Genomic DNA, 12,830 nt, shown 5'->3' with positions numbered 1-12,830 from the left:
CGTAATAGCGAGATGGTGCTACATGGGATCTCTTTTCTATACAGTGAAACCCTGTTAGTCCGGGGCCCCTGCTAGTCTGGAAACCCCGCAATCAGGACGCGAACCTGGCCTCTATATACGATATAAGAAGTATCGCATTCTGACATGATACCTAAACAGGACAATTTATCTTCCACATGTACCGCTTGGATTAACGGGGTTTGACTGTAATATAGTCACGACAGGGCTGACGTATTGCCGATGTGACTTAAAGTTTTAACTCACTTGACTGTAATATATGAAGACCCTTTCCATATTCATAAGAAATACCTGTTAAAAGCAGAGTCGGTAAACACGTTAAGTTAATATGACTGGTTGTATCCATAATACAACATCCAATCACATTTAAGAATGCGGTTTTATAATAAATTGCACTATTAGGCAAATGGTATACTCCCCGAGCGATGGATATATTTCACAACATAGGTATGCTTGTTCGGCTTATGCCTTCTTTACAATTACCTGTAACGAATAAGCAAGCTATTCAGATAGAAATATCACACATATTCATTCCACATAAGACATCGATAAAAGATTAGTTACTTACTCCAACTTATACTAAAACGAACCAACTTAGTGGTGACTGATCTCAATATTTGTCAGAAGGATTTAGTTCCAATATGGAGGGAATTCCTTGGTGAATGTAATACAACGCATGGCTCTGATCGATTCCGATGAGGTATTCGGTGAATTGCCTCCTGTGAAAACCATGGTATTATCGTTATTATTTATGGTTTGTGTTTCTCTTGGTATTGATCTTCAATAGCGCTGTGAGCGTGCGACGATGTGAGAATATGTGTACTGCCAAATGTCGGATGATTGTAATTCAGTAACAGTGATTCGAGAGAACATGATTCGAAAACGTGCGACATCAACAATAGTTTGGATTGATCGGAAGGCTTGTTGTTTCCAGCTAATCAAGTTTCTTCTTGCTGATATATCTATATAATATCTGTAACAGCTGACCTACTCATCTGAATGAGTGAGCATGGTTTTTACGCCGCTTTTAGCAATATCATGGCGGGGGACACCAGAAATGGGCTTCACACATTGTACCCATGTCGGGAATCGAACCCGGGTCTTCGGCGTGACGAGCGAACGCTTTAACCACTAGGCTACCCGACCGCCCCCTACTCATCTGAAATCATGAATATGATAAGATAGGATTACATAGTAAACATCAAGTTCCTGTGTTTATTGTGACGGAGACCCCAATTATTCAACAATTGCAAAATGTTCTTCTGAATTCAAGAAAGACCGAGAAAGTCTTAAAAAAATCTAAGGTCTTGGATTCATCACTGATGAAATGATTGCTGGGGTTGAGGTCTTCATTGTGCAGGATCATTGTATCAAGATGAAATGAACAAAGCGTGTCCAATCTCCCAACAATACTTCACGAGCATGTGGGCGTGTGTATGGTGTCTGCCAGATGGGTACCTCGGCCACAGTGTGCAAGATGGAGTCAACTCGCGTGCTCCTTGAACTGTATAAAGAAGAACCAGCCTGATCCCACCATTGTCATGCACGGCTGATGAGGCATAGATTCAACACTAGGAACTTGAGTCCCAACAGTAAGTACCATACATCCCACTGCCAAAGAAGTTCCACACTCGGCCATCAGCAGGCAAGGTTTGGGAAACGTTTGTTGGGGGATGCAAAAGACGTGTGTATTGTTGACTACCTGCCTCCAACAACAATCGTGGGTGTCTATCTTGCTCATTTGAAGACAACATTGAGGCAAGCAACCAAAGTGAGAGGGAGAGGACTGTTGACAGCTGGAGTATTTCTGTTCCGTGACAATGCACCAGTGAACAAGTCGAGGGTTGGTCAAGCTGGCATCGCAATTGTGGCTTCGAACAACTCAACCACTCACCCTACAGCCCATACTTGGCTCCTAATGATTAATCTGGTCCGGAATCTGAGAGCCTGCCATCGTGGTACCCGGTTTGAAGATGCTGAAAGTCTGAAGGCCTCAACTGAAGGGTGATTGATGGAATTCCTGGCATAAATAGCTTGCATGATAAATGGGCCAAAACCATTGCGGTTAAGGGGGATTATATTGAAAGTGATGTTGGAACTATTCGTTTGACATCGTTTTAAATACTTTGTTCTGCGAACGTTTTGACTGAACGTGACAGAATAACAAAGGCTCGTTTCGTTTAGTCGTGTCTCTTCCGTGTCACCCCACATTCACTCATTACTCTGCTACATCTGTTTCGACCTAGATAAGAAAATAATCAAGTGTTAATCAAATAAAGAGTTGTATATTCCCTGTGAGATCGGAATAACGGATTCGACCGATCCTGTTGAAGAATAAATGAATTCGTATTGAGCAAGATATGCTCAGTGTATTATCATGTACTGTTAAAACATATGTTACGTTTGAGTAAGTGAAGTAAAAGAATTAGTATTATCATTCTGCCTTTTCAGCATAATGAAGACATGACTGTCAAATGGCTCCACTTGCTAGATAAAGATGCTACTTTACTGGTACCTGTACCAAAACCACCGATTAAAATAATTCAAGAGCTCCAAATCCATAAGCCTTGTCTTCCTTGATTCTACAATTTTTAAATTTCACTATATCAACCTTTTGCATTTTACCTGCATAAGTAACTGTATTAACAGAAAACATATATGATATCTTCTGTGGTTATAAAAAAATAACTCAATTTAGAGCTTGACAAGACGTTGATATACATTTTCTTTCTGAACATGTATGGTTTACTACATTAAAACTGATTGATGGGACCGACGCCATTCTAACATCATTATTATTAGCATGTACAGGCAAATGTCAATGTCAACGCTGATATTTCTGTAGTTTAATCAGCATGGCAACCAGGAGTTGTCTGAACAGAATAGGAGAAATGTGCGTTTTCAATTTCACAATGTATATTGCACATGTTCATAGCAGTCTTAGCATGTTAAGTTGACAATACGTTACAGGAAGCCGGCTTGCTTTCCACGCATCATGAAACATCAATCGGTAAACATGTCGTTTTTCTTCAAAAGCCTACAGGTCGACAGAAATCTCATAAGCTAGACTTACACGACAATGGGTGTAAGAAAACACTCCAGACATCAAATAAATAAGTCTCAGTAATAACACGCGGAATGAAATCTTAGACATTGGCCCGAAACAAGCTGAACAGCACAAGAAGAATATATTGCGCCAGGTTTCCTACACAATTAACGTAGTGACGGTTCACTGCTTGCTTTCAAGGAGGGATTCCTACCGTTATGGGCAATGTCCAAAACTTGGTCATTTTCCAGCGATAAAGGGACATGGCCGTTTTGGAGAGTATTGTATGAATACCGAGCAATAATGGACAATTATTAAGGTATGGGTTTAGGGACTGTCTACAGTTTGTGTGTACCCCACGCGGACCCAGGCTTGGCGTTAATAAAGGTTTGACATGTACGTGACGCTGATGTCCTCAGGCTTGGGCATTTACTCCGACGAGGTGGACTTTCCTTATCTTTATGAATGGTCTTATTACTTTTCATATTGCCGGTGAAATTACTTGTCGGTATCAATACCAACTGTCGAGTGTGTTGTATTGAAACAACCGTGTACGGACATGTACCTGGGCCGGAATACTGTGCGGGTAACATGCACACTTATATGTAGTTTGACGACAGTGTATAGGTGTATATAATGGAATTAAGCCCTCGTGAAGGTATTAAGGTATTCGAACCGTCTTGTTGAGAATTTATCATTCGTAATCCGCATGAAGGAATTGTTAAGGTTACGTCACGGTACCTTGCATATACTCTCTTGTCGTTACACTGGCTGATACTAGGGGATTCCAAGGTGAGATTACTTCAATGTGAAAGGGTATGGGGGGATACCTTGGTAGATACGGGTTCCAGGAACCTACGCTTCTCATACGCGGCGAGTAATGGATCGGGTAGCCAGGCTCTGTGACTTGACTGATAGCATGTCATCGTGCCCTGACGACGAAGGGCTATGATCCCAATATCAATCACTGGTTTGTCTGGTCCATAACTGAATATTTACAAGCCGCTATGATATAGCTGGAATATTGCAGAGAGTGGTGTTAACAGCAGTCAAACAAATTAAACAAACACAAAACTTAGCTGGTATTTTTGTATAACACTTTAAATCACTTAATTATGTCTTATAGTGTGTCACGTATATATTAGTTAACGAAACACTATCACTGTGTTTTTAAAAAATCCAGTAATTAGATATAACACTATATTCATAGTGTGCTGCATATAACAAATATTCATTCGAGGACGTATTTTGTGTGTGATGAATAAACCCGATACGTATTCCCGTAGTTGAAACTATACCCATTTTGATGATAGAGTGAGATAAGCTCTGTGCGACCACCCGGCAACTGGCGACACCCGCAGTCATAATTTCTAATCATACTGGAGTGTTTAAGAGGACTGTTCTATGACAAATGTCTGTAGAAAGCTCCCTGTCACTGCAGTAAGTGTGGTTCAATTGGCACTCAATCAGCCGGCCTTGTTATCTAGAACACCCTGCAATAAACAAGGCTTAGAACAAACAAGCAGTTGTATATTTCTTGAAAGAAGGCTCAAACAGTGAAATCGGTCAGCCAGGTCAGTGATAAGAAATTCATCAATCTGCTAAAAAAATGTAGACAGTATTTTTGATATGTTCCCTCTATAGTTCTTCTCGTGTTTACTGCTTGCTAAATACAAATAAATCATGATATCAGTAAATATATCGCAAGTGGCAAACCAATTTTAAACAAATCGTTGTTTTTAATATATCCATCGTCCATTCATTAATTACAAATTATTACCATATACACATTCAGGGTATGTGGCCTAATTGTTAAGGTGGGCTTATAAAGATACTCATGTTGTGCTATGCATTCAAGTCAATATTTCAAAATATTGAGTTCTAGACTAAAGACGGTATTGAATTGTGTTTTCTTGAATTATTTTGAAGTGTGTTTCCTCGTTCCATTTTACCTGTCAGGCCATGTGCGTTCATCAGCTAAATTGGCAGTGTCTTGATGTAAGACAGGCTTGTTTACAGTACAACGTTTTCTTATGAGGCCTTATTTGATAATTAGTGGGTTTATGAATATTGTCTTAAGCTACTTAAGCTGTGCTTGAAACAGAATAATAAACTTTTAGCGTCATTGTTTGTTTTCTTATTTTCACAATCCTGATTTCTTTAGAATCGGTGGGTTCGTTAACCAATAAAACACTAGACGGCGAAAAAACTTTCATAACATCTCTTGTGCACACACATTCTGCGTGGGCATAAGTTTTCAATAGGTTTAACTGTCTAACGACCCATTTTAATGATAGCCATCAAGTCATAATATAAGGCTGGAAGACTGAAAGTAACACGTGGTCTAAACACGTCACACTGAAATTCTCACATCAGTAGCACTACATCTTGATAAAAGTGTCTCGCAAAACAAACCGAGGACGAAATTGTATAGTGACTGTATTATATTTCACAAAGCCCACTCTTAATCTAATTATGTAATGGTCGCTCGAAGTAAGTGACGAGTTAGCCTTTTCAAGTGGTCACCTTGTACTGTCCACAGTGATGATCCATTGTGACCACGCAATCCCCTTTTAGTCACCCCACACGCCAATGCCCACCGAGTCATATACTGCACCCACATTTCGACAGGGAGTTGTTCATGAACATATGATAACGGACCACCCTGTTGTAGGATTTACATCTGATCACGCACAAAACACGTTTATTATATGTCAATTCACGTAATTCAACCGTGACATTGCTACCAATAAATCTATGAACCATTACAAATAATATAATTCCGTTAATGATCCCGCTGCGAGTCACTCCACATGCTGCCATCAAACTGCCATCATTACACAATAGTATACCGACTGGAGGTAGACGGAGCCAGGTATTGTAATACCCTACTTATGAAATATTCATGAATTTTAATCCACTGCATGCATTTATACCATCCCTCATGGCGGTAGTAATTTGTCTTTGCTCTGATGTTAAAAACAACATACCACTTGGGTTCACGAGGTGAGATTCGTTTTAAAGATTAGCTATAGGTTTAGTTCTATGCTTTATTCTTCCCTCCGTGTTCGGATACACAACAATCTCCAGTCTACAAACACGTCCAATAACGAACCTAAATCCTGAATATATTCTCTAGCTAATAAAGGCTGCCACCAATACTGGGATACGTACATATGATTAACACCTCGACACACACAACCGGTAGTATACATAAGAACAAACCACGTAAGCCAATTGATATTAACTTCGTCCGTAGACCCTTCGTGTCCATCATAGGTCCCTACCCCACCCCCCACCCGACGCCCTACTCCCCACATCCTGACTAGAAGATCCAATCTCCACCTAATCCCACTTTAACGACATCTGAGTTACAACGTTTCCACTTTCGTGAACAGTGTCAGTATAAATACCAGTTGCTTCAACAGTGTCAGTATAAAAAACAGTTGCTTCAATAGTGTCAGTATAAATAATAGTTTCTTCAACACTGTCAGTATAAATAACAGTTGCTTCAACAATGTCAGTCTAAATAACAATTTCTTAAACAGGGTCAGTATTAATAACAGTTGCTTCACCAGTGTCAGTCTAAATAACACTTTCTTAAACAGGGTTAGTATTAATAACAGTTGCTTCAACAGTGTCAGTATTTATAATAGTTTCTTCGACAGTGTCAGTATAAATCCAGTTGTTTAAACAGTGTCAGTCTAAATAACAATTTCTTCAAAAGTGTTAGTATAAATAACAGTTTCTTCAGCAGTGTCAGTCTAAATAATAGTTTCTTTAACAGTGTCAATATAAATAACAGTTTCATCAACAGTGTCAGTATAAACGACCATTTCTTCAACAGTGTCAGTATAAATATCACTTTCTTCAACAGTGCCAGTCTAAATAACAGTTTCTTCAACAGTGTCAGTATAAATGACCATTTCTTCAACAGTGTCAGTATAAATATCACTTTCTTCAACAGTGTCAGTATAAATCCAGTTGTTTAAACAGTGTCAGTCTAAATAACAATTTCTTCAAAAGTGTTAGTATAAATAACAGTTTCTTCAGCAGTGCCAGTCTAAATAATAGTTTCTTCAACAGTGTCATTATAAATATCACTTTCTTCAACAGTGTCAGTATAAATAACAGTTTCTTCAACAGTGTCAGTATAAATGACCATTTCTTCAACAGTGTCAATATAAATAACAGTTTCTTCAACTGACACCATGACAAAGGCAGTGACATGTGAAACTGACTATTGATAATGTCTGTATTTTCTCAGGTAGAAAGTTTTACTGGTAGATACTCAGAAAGACGTAAATGATACTCAACTTCGACTAGGATAGTATAATGTCAATCTGGACTAAAGGATATTGGTTGAAATGAATAAATATTGTCAAGGACTAATATACACCAAGCTACATAGGTTTAAAACTCCTTTGGAACGGGCTTTCATTTCTGCATTTCTAGTATCACAAAGGCATTAAGTTGTCTGCTACAACAATTTGTACTAACATCACAGTTGAAAGTTACCTGATTTGAAATGGAACTTGTTGACGGGAGCGAAATTTTCCGAAAAGGTACTCCGTCGGTCGTCAGCCGGCAACCACTGCTTGAGAGAGTCGACTGATCGGTAGGTCTATAGATATAGATAGATCAATAGATAGCAGGCCCCAGGAAAATACAGGGGGCTAGACTTGATGCACGTGCTCTTACGGGTGTCGGTAGCCAGCTATGTTGTAAAAGGTTGGCGTGTACAGCGGGGTCTCACACTGAAACAGTATCTCGCTTCAAACGTAACAGTCACGCTTGAATACTTGAATGAGTAGAATAATCTTCACGGGAAAAATATAATTCACATTCTAGACTGATTAATAATGTATAGCATGAACAAACCAACTCGGGTGGACGACATTCAAGTTTGACAGGAACCTGTAATATTTAGAACATATATTCAACGTATGAATGTGAATGGGCATTTATTAACACTTTTAAAATATGTTGGTCTTTTTTTCTAAATTTTAAATTGTATTTCAAATTATGCACCGATGTATTTCTCTGAATAGGGTTTGCTTCGGTCAAAAAGCTGAGCGGCAACATAAGCTAAACCTGGTTAGAAGGTGACAAGCTGCCATTGATTTGTGTTGACTTTAACGGTATTTGTGTAATAGCGGATAGTGGCGTAGGGGCACTGATATATTTTTAGGGAGCTGGTGGGGTGTGTAGAGGTGGTCTATAGGGTGGTGGTATAAGGGAGCTGGTGGGGTGTGTAGAGGTGGACTATGGGGTGGTGGTATATGGTAGCTGTTGGGGTGTGTAGAGGTTGACTATGGGGTGGTGGTATAAGGGAGATAGTGGGGTAGGGTGTGTAGAGGTGGCCTATAGGGTGGTGGTATAAGGGAGCTGTTGGGGTGTGTAGAGGTTGACTATGAGGTGGTGGTATATGGTAGCTGTTGGGGTGTGTAGAGGTTGACTATGGGGTGGTGGTATAAGGAAGCTGGTGGGGTAGGGTGTGTAGAGGTGGACTGTAGGGTGGTGGTATAAGGGAGCTGGTAGGGTGTGTAGAGGTGGACTATGAGGTGGTGGTATATGGTAGCTGTTGGGGTGTGTAGAGGTTGTCTATGGGGTGGTGGCATAAGGGAGCTGGTGGGGTGTGTAGAGGTGGACTATGGGGTGGTGGTATATGGTAGCTGTTGGGGTGTGTAGAGGTTGACTATGGGGTGGTGGTATAAGGGAGCTAGTGGGGTGTGTAGAGGTGGACTATGTGGTGGTGATATATGGTAGCTGTTGGGGTGTGTAGAGGTTGACATATGGGGTGGTGGTATAAGGTAGCTGTTGGTGTGTGTAGAGGTTGACTATGGGGTGGTGGTATAAGGTAGCTGTTGGTGTGTGTAGAGGTGGACTATGGGGTGGTGGTATAAGGGAGCTGGTGGGGTGTGTAGAGGTGGACTATGGGGTGGTGATATATGGTAGCTGTTGGGGTGTGTAGAGGTTGACTATGCGGTGGTGGTATAAGGGAGCTGGTGGGGTGTGTAGACGTAGACCATGGGGTGGTATAAGGGAGCGGGCGGGGTGTGTAGAGGTAGACCATGGGGTGGTATAAGGGAGCTGGTGGTGTGTGTAGAGGTAGACTATAGGGTGGTGGTATAAGGGAGCTGGTGGGGTGTGTAGAGGTAGACTATAGGGTGGTGGTATAAGGGAGCTGGTGGTGTGTGTAGAGGTGGACTATGGGGTGGTGGTATAAGGGAGCTGGTGGGGTGGGGTGTGTAGAGGTGGACTATGGGGTGGTGGTATAAGGGAGCTGGTGGTGTGTGTAGAGGTGGACTATGGGGTGGTGGTATAAGGGAGCTGGTAGGGTGGGATGCGTAGAGGTAGACTATAGGGTGGTGGTATAAGGGAGCTGGTGGGGTGGGATGCGTAGAGGTAAACTGTAGGGTGGTGGTATAAGGGAGCTGGTGGGGTGGGATGCGTAGAGGTAAACTGTAGGGTGGTGGTATAAGGGAGCTGGTGGGGTGGGATGCGTAGAGGTAGACTATAGGGTGGTGGTATAAGGGAGCTGGTGGGGTGGGATGCGTAGAGGTAAACTGTAGGGTGGTGGTATAAGGGAGCTGGTGGGGTGGGGTGTGTAGAGGTGGACTATAGGGTGGTGGTATAAGGGAGCTGGTGGGGTGTGTAGAGGTGGACTATGGGGTGGTGGTACAAAGGGGCTAGTGGGTAGTGGTGTGTAGAGGTGGACTATAGGGTGGTGGTATAAGGGAGCTGGTGGGGTGGGGTGTGTAGAGGTGGACTATGGGGTGGTGGTATAAGGGAACTGTTGGGGTGTGTAGAGGTTGACTATGGGGTGGTGGTATAAGGGAGCTGGTGGGGTGTGTAGAGGTAGACTATGGGGTGGTGGTATAAGGGAGCTGGTGGGGTGTGTAGAGGTGGACTATGGGGTGGTGGTATAAGGGAGCTGGTGGGGGGTGTAGAGGTGGACTATGGGGTGGTGGTATAAGGGAGCTGGTGGGGTGGGATGTGTAGAGGTAGACTATAGGGTGGTGGTATAAGGGAGCTGGTGGGGTGTGTAGAGGTGGACTATGGGGTGGTGGTACAAAGGGGCTAGTGGGTAGTGGTGTGTAGAGGTGGACTATGGGGTGGTGGCATAAGGGAGCTGGTGGGGTGTGTAGAGGTGGACTATGGGGTGGTGGTACAAAGGGGCTAGTGGGTAGTGGTGTGTAGAGGTGGACTATGGGGTGGTGGCATAAGGGAGCTGGTGGGGTGTGTAGAGGTGGACTATGGGGTGGTGGTACAAAGGGGCTAGTGGGTAGTGGTGTGTAGAGGTGGACTATGGGGTGGTGGCATAAGGGAGCTGGTGGGGTGTGTAGAGGTGGACTATGGGGTGGTGGTACAAAGGGGCTAGTGGGTAGTGGTGTGTAGAGGTGGACTATGGGGTGGTGGCATAAGGGAGCTGGTAGGGTGTGTAGAGGCGGACTAATGGGAGGTGGTATATGGGTGCTGGTTATTGTTTAGGGGTAGACTCGTGGTATAAAGGTGTATTGAGTTGACCTGGGGCAGATAGTGGCACTACAAGGTGAAATGTTGACCTACCCATTCTAAAGGCTGGGTCAATGTTAGTGTGTTTGCTTACCACTGTCCTCACTACACATTGAGATAATATCCTGGAGCGGTCAAACGTTTATCATAAAAGTGAAGCCGTACTCTGCACATGATCAAAGAAACCAACCAATACCACACATCCATGATAGTTTCCATATCTAGCCTGCACAGTGAGTGTTCGTTGAACCATACAGGCAGGCAAGCAGTTTAGTCAATATTATAATGACTAGCCAGGTCAGTTCAGTTAATATAATCACGAAGTAGCACCATAGACTAGTTTAGTTTCATTAAACATGAATTAGTAGGAAGGATCAGTTTAAATAAAATAGGATAGGTCTGTGTAGTTTACATGATGACGATCTTGCAGGATAGGTTGATTTAATTAAAATAATCATGAATTAGCAGGAAGGGTCAGTTTGGTTAAAATAATCACGAACTTGCAAATTGTTTGATAGGCATTACTTAGAAGTTGACGGATGACAAGATAGACACAATTTTTTATGGCAGTATATGCCTGTTTAGTTAAATAATCATAAACTAGGTGGATAGGTCCGTTTAGTCAAACTAATTACAAATTTGCAGATGTTTAGTTTAGTTTAGTTAACTAATCATGCATGTTTTTAATTCAAATGAAAAATCTGGAATTAAAGTACAATTTAGAACAGAATATGGAAAAGAGATGTGATAAAAATATGCTCCTTCATATAACAAAGGTTACGCAACGCACGTAAAACCAGAAACCAGGCTATATGGGAAGGACTTAAAAACAAGTGGCATATTCGTTAACCCCTCCGGAGGGAACAGTACACAGGTACGTGAAACTTAAAGTAATGTACACATACAAAAACCCGAGACTGTTTCATATAAAACTGTACACATGTAACCATGAAAAACCTTTCTCATAAAGCCAGTCATGTTAAAGAGTCGTTATGAGTGGGATGGATAGGGAGACAGTTTACAGTGAAATCATGCAGTATCACTCCTCCATTGTTGCCCTAGACATATGGAAGTAACGGAAAAAGCCGAGAGGATCCGAATGTCTGTGTGCCAAAACAAACCCCGAGATAATCTGTCAGCAACTCAAGCCTAGAGCACCATATCTCTTCCACGTTGAGATCGATCAAACACATAAAACTAAACCATCAACACACCTCGTCACAATTTATGTTATTTACGGCCATTTTAACGCAATAATCTTCTCTGAATGAAACACAATCATCATAAAAACTATACAATCCTTCTTCTAAAAACTGCATCGCTATTCTATGGCCTATGTATTGTTTTGTATTGCTCTTTTAAGTCATTCTCTTGGCATCGAGTATTGTCAACGCTTCATTAACCCATTCTACACGGAACCAAACAGCGTTTAGTACTCTGCGCGTTAATGTCATAGTGACGGCGGCGCTCTTTATCCACAGGTATATCTTTTACACATTTCCGAGAACACGGCTGGAGTTAATACTGGTAACTATTGTTATTAATGTAGTCCATTGATTGTCTGTGAAACAATGTCTGAGAAAACGGGATTAGATCTGTTCTGTGAAATCAAACGTAATTTTTTTAATTGACATTGCGAAATAAAATCGGGCGGAAGAAATATGAGACGTAACTGAATTCTGTGAGAGGCATGTGACTTTGTGAGAGAAGGGGTTTATCGTGATTAGAGGTAACTGAATTCTGTGAGAGGCATGTGACTTTGTGAGAGAAGGGGTTTATCGTGATTAGAGGTAACTGAATTCTGTGAGAGGCATGTGACTTTGTGAGAGAAGGGGTTTATCGTGATTAGAGGTAACTGAATTCTGTGAGAGGCATGTGACTTTGTGAGAGAAGGGGTTTATCGTGATTAGAGGTAACTGAATTTTGGGAGACGCATGTGACTGTGAGAGAGAAGAGGTTTATCGTGATAAGAGGTAACATAAATATGGGGACGCATGTGACTGTGAGAGAAAAGGGGTTTATTGTGATTAGAGGTAACTGAATCCTGCCAGACGCATGTGACTGTGAGAGAGAAGGGGTTTATCGTGATAAGAGGTAACATAAATATGGGGACGCATGTGACTGTGAGAGAAAAGGGGTTTATCGTGATAAGAGGTAACATAAATATGGGGACGCATGTGACTGTGAGAGAAAAGGGGTTTATTGTGATTAGAGGTAACTGAATCCTGCCAGACGCATGTGGCTGTGA

This window comes from Haliotis cracherodii, unplaced genomic scaffold, assembly GCF_022045235.1.
Source record: "Haliotis cracherodii isolate W230 unplaced genomic scaffold, xgHalCrac1.p SCAF_5, whole genome shotgun sequence".
NCBI classification, from domain to species: Eukaryota; Metazoa; Mollusca; class Gastropoda; order Lepetellida; family Haliotidae; genus Haliotis; species Haliotis cracherodii.
The sequence above is the reverse complement of the archived record's forward strand: the minus strand, read 5'-3'. Positions refer to the sequence as shown.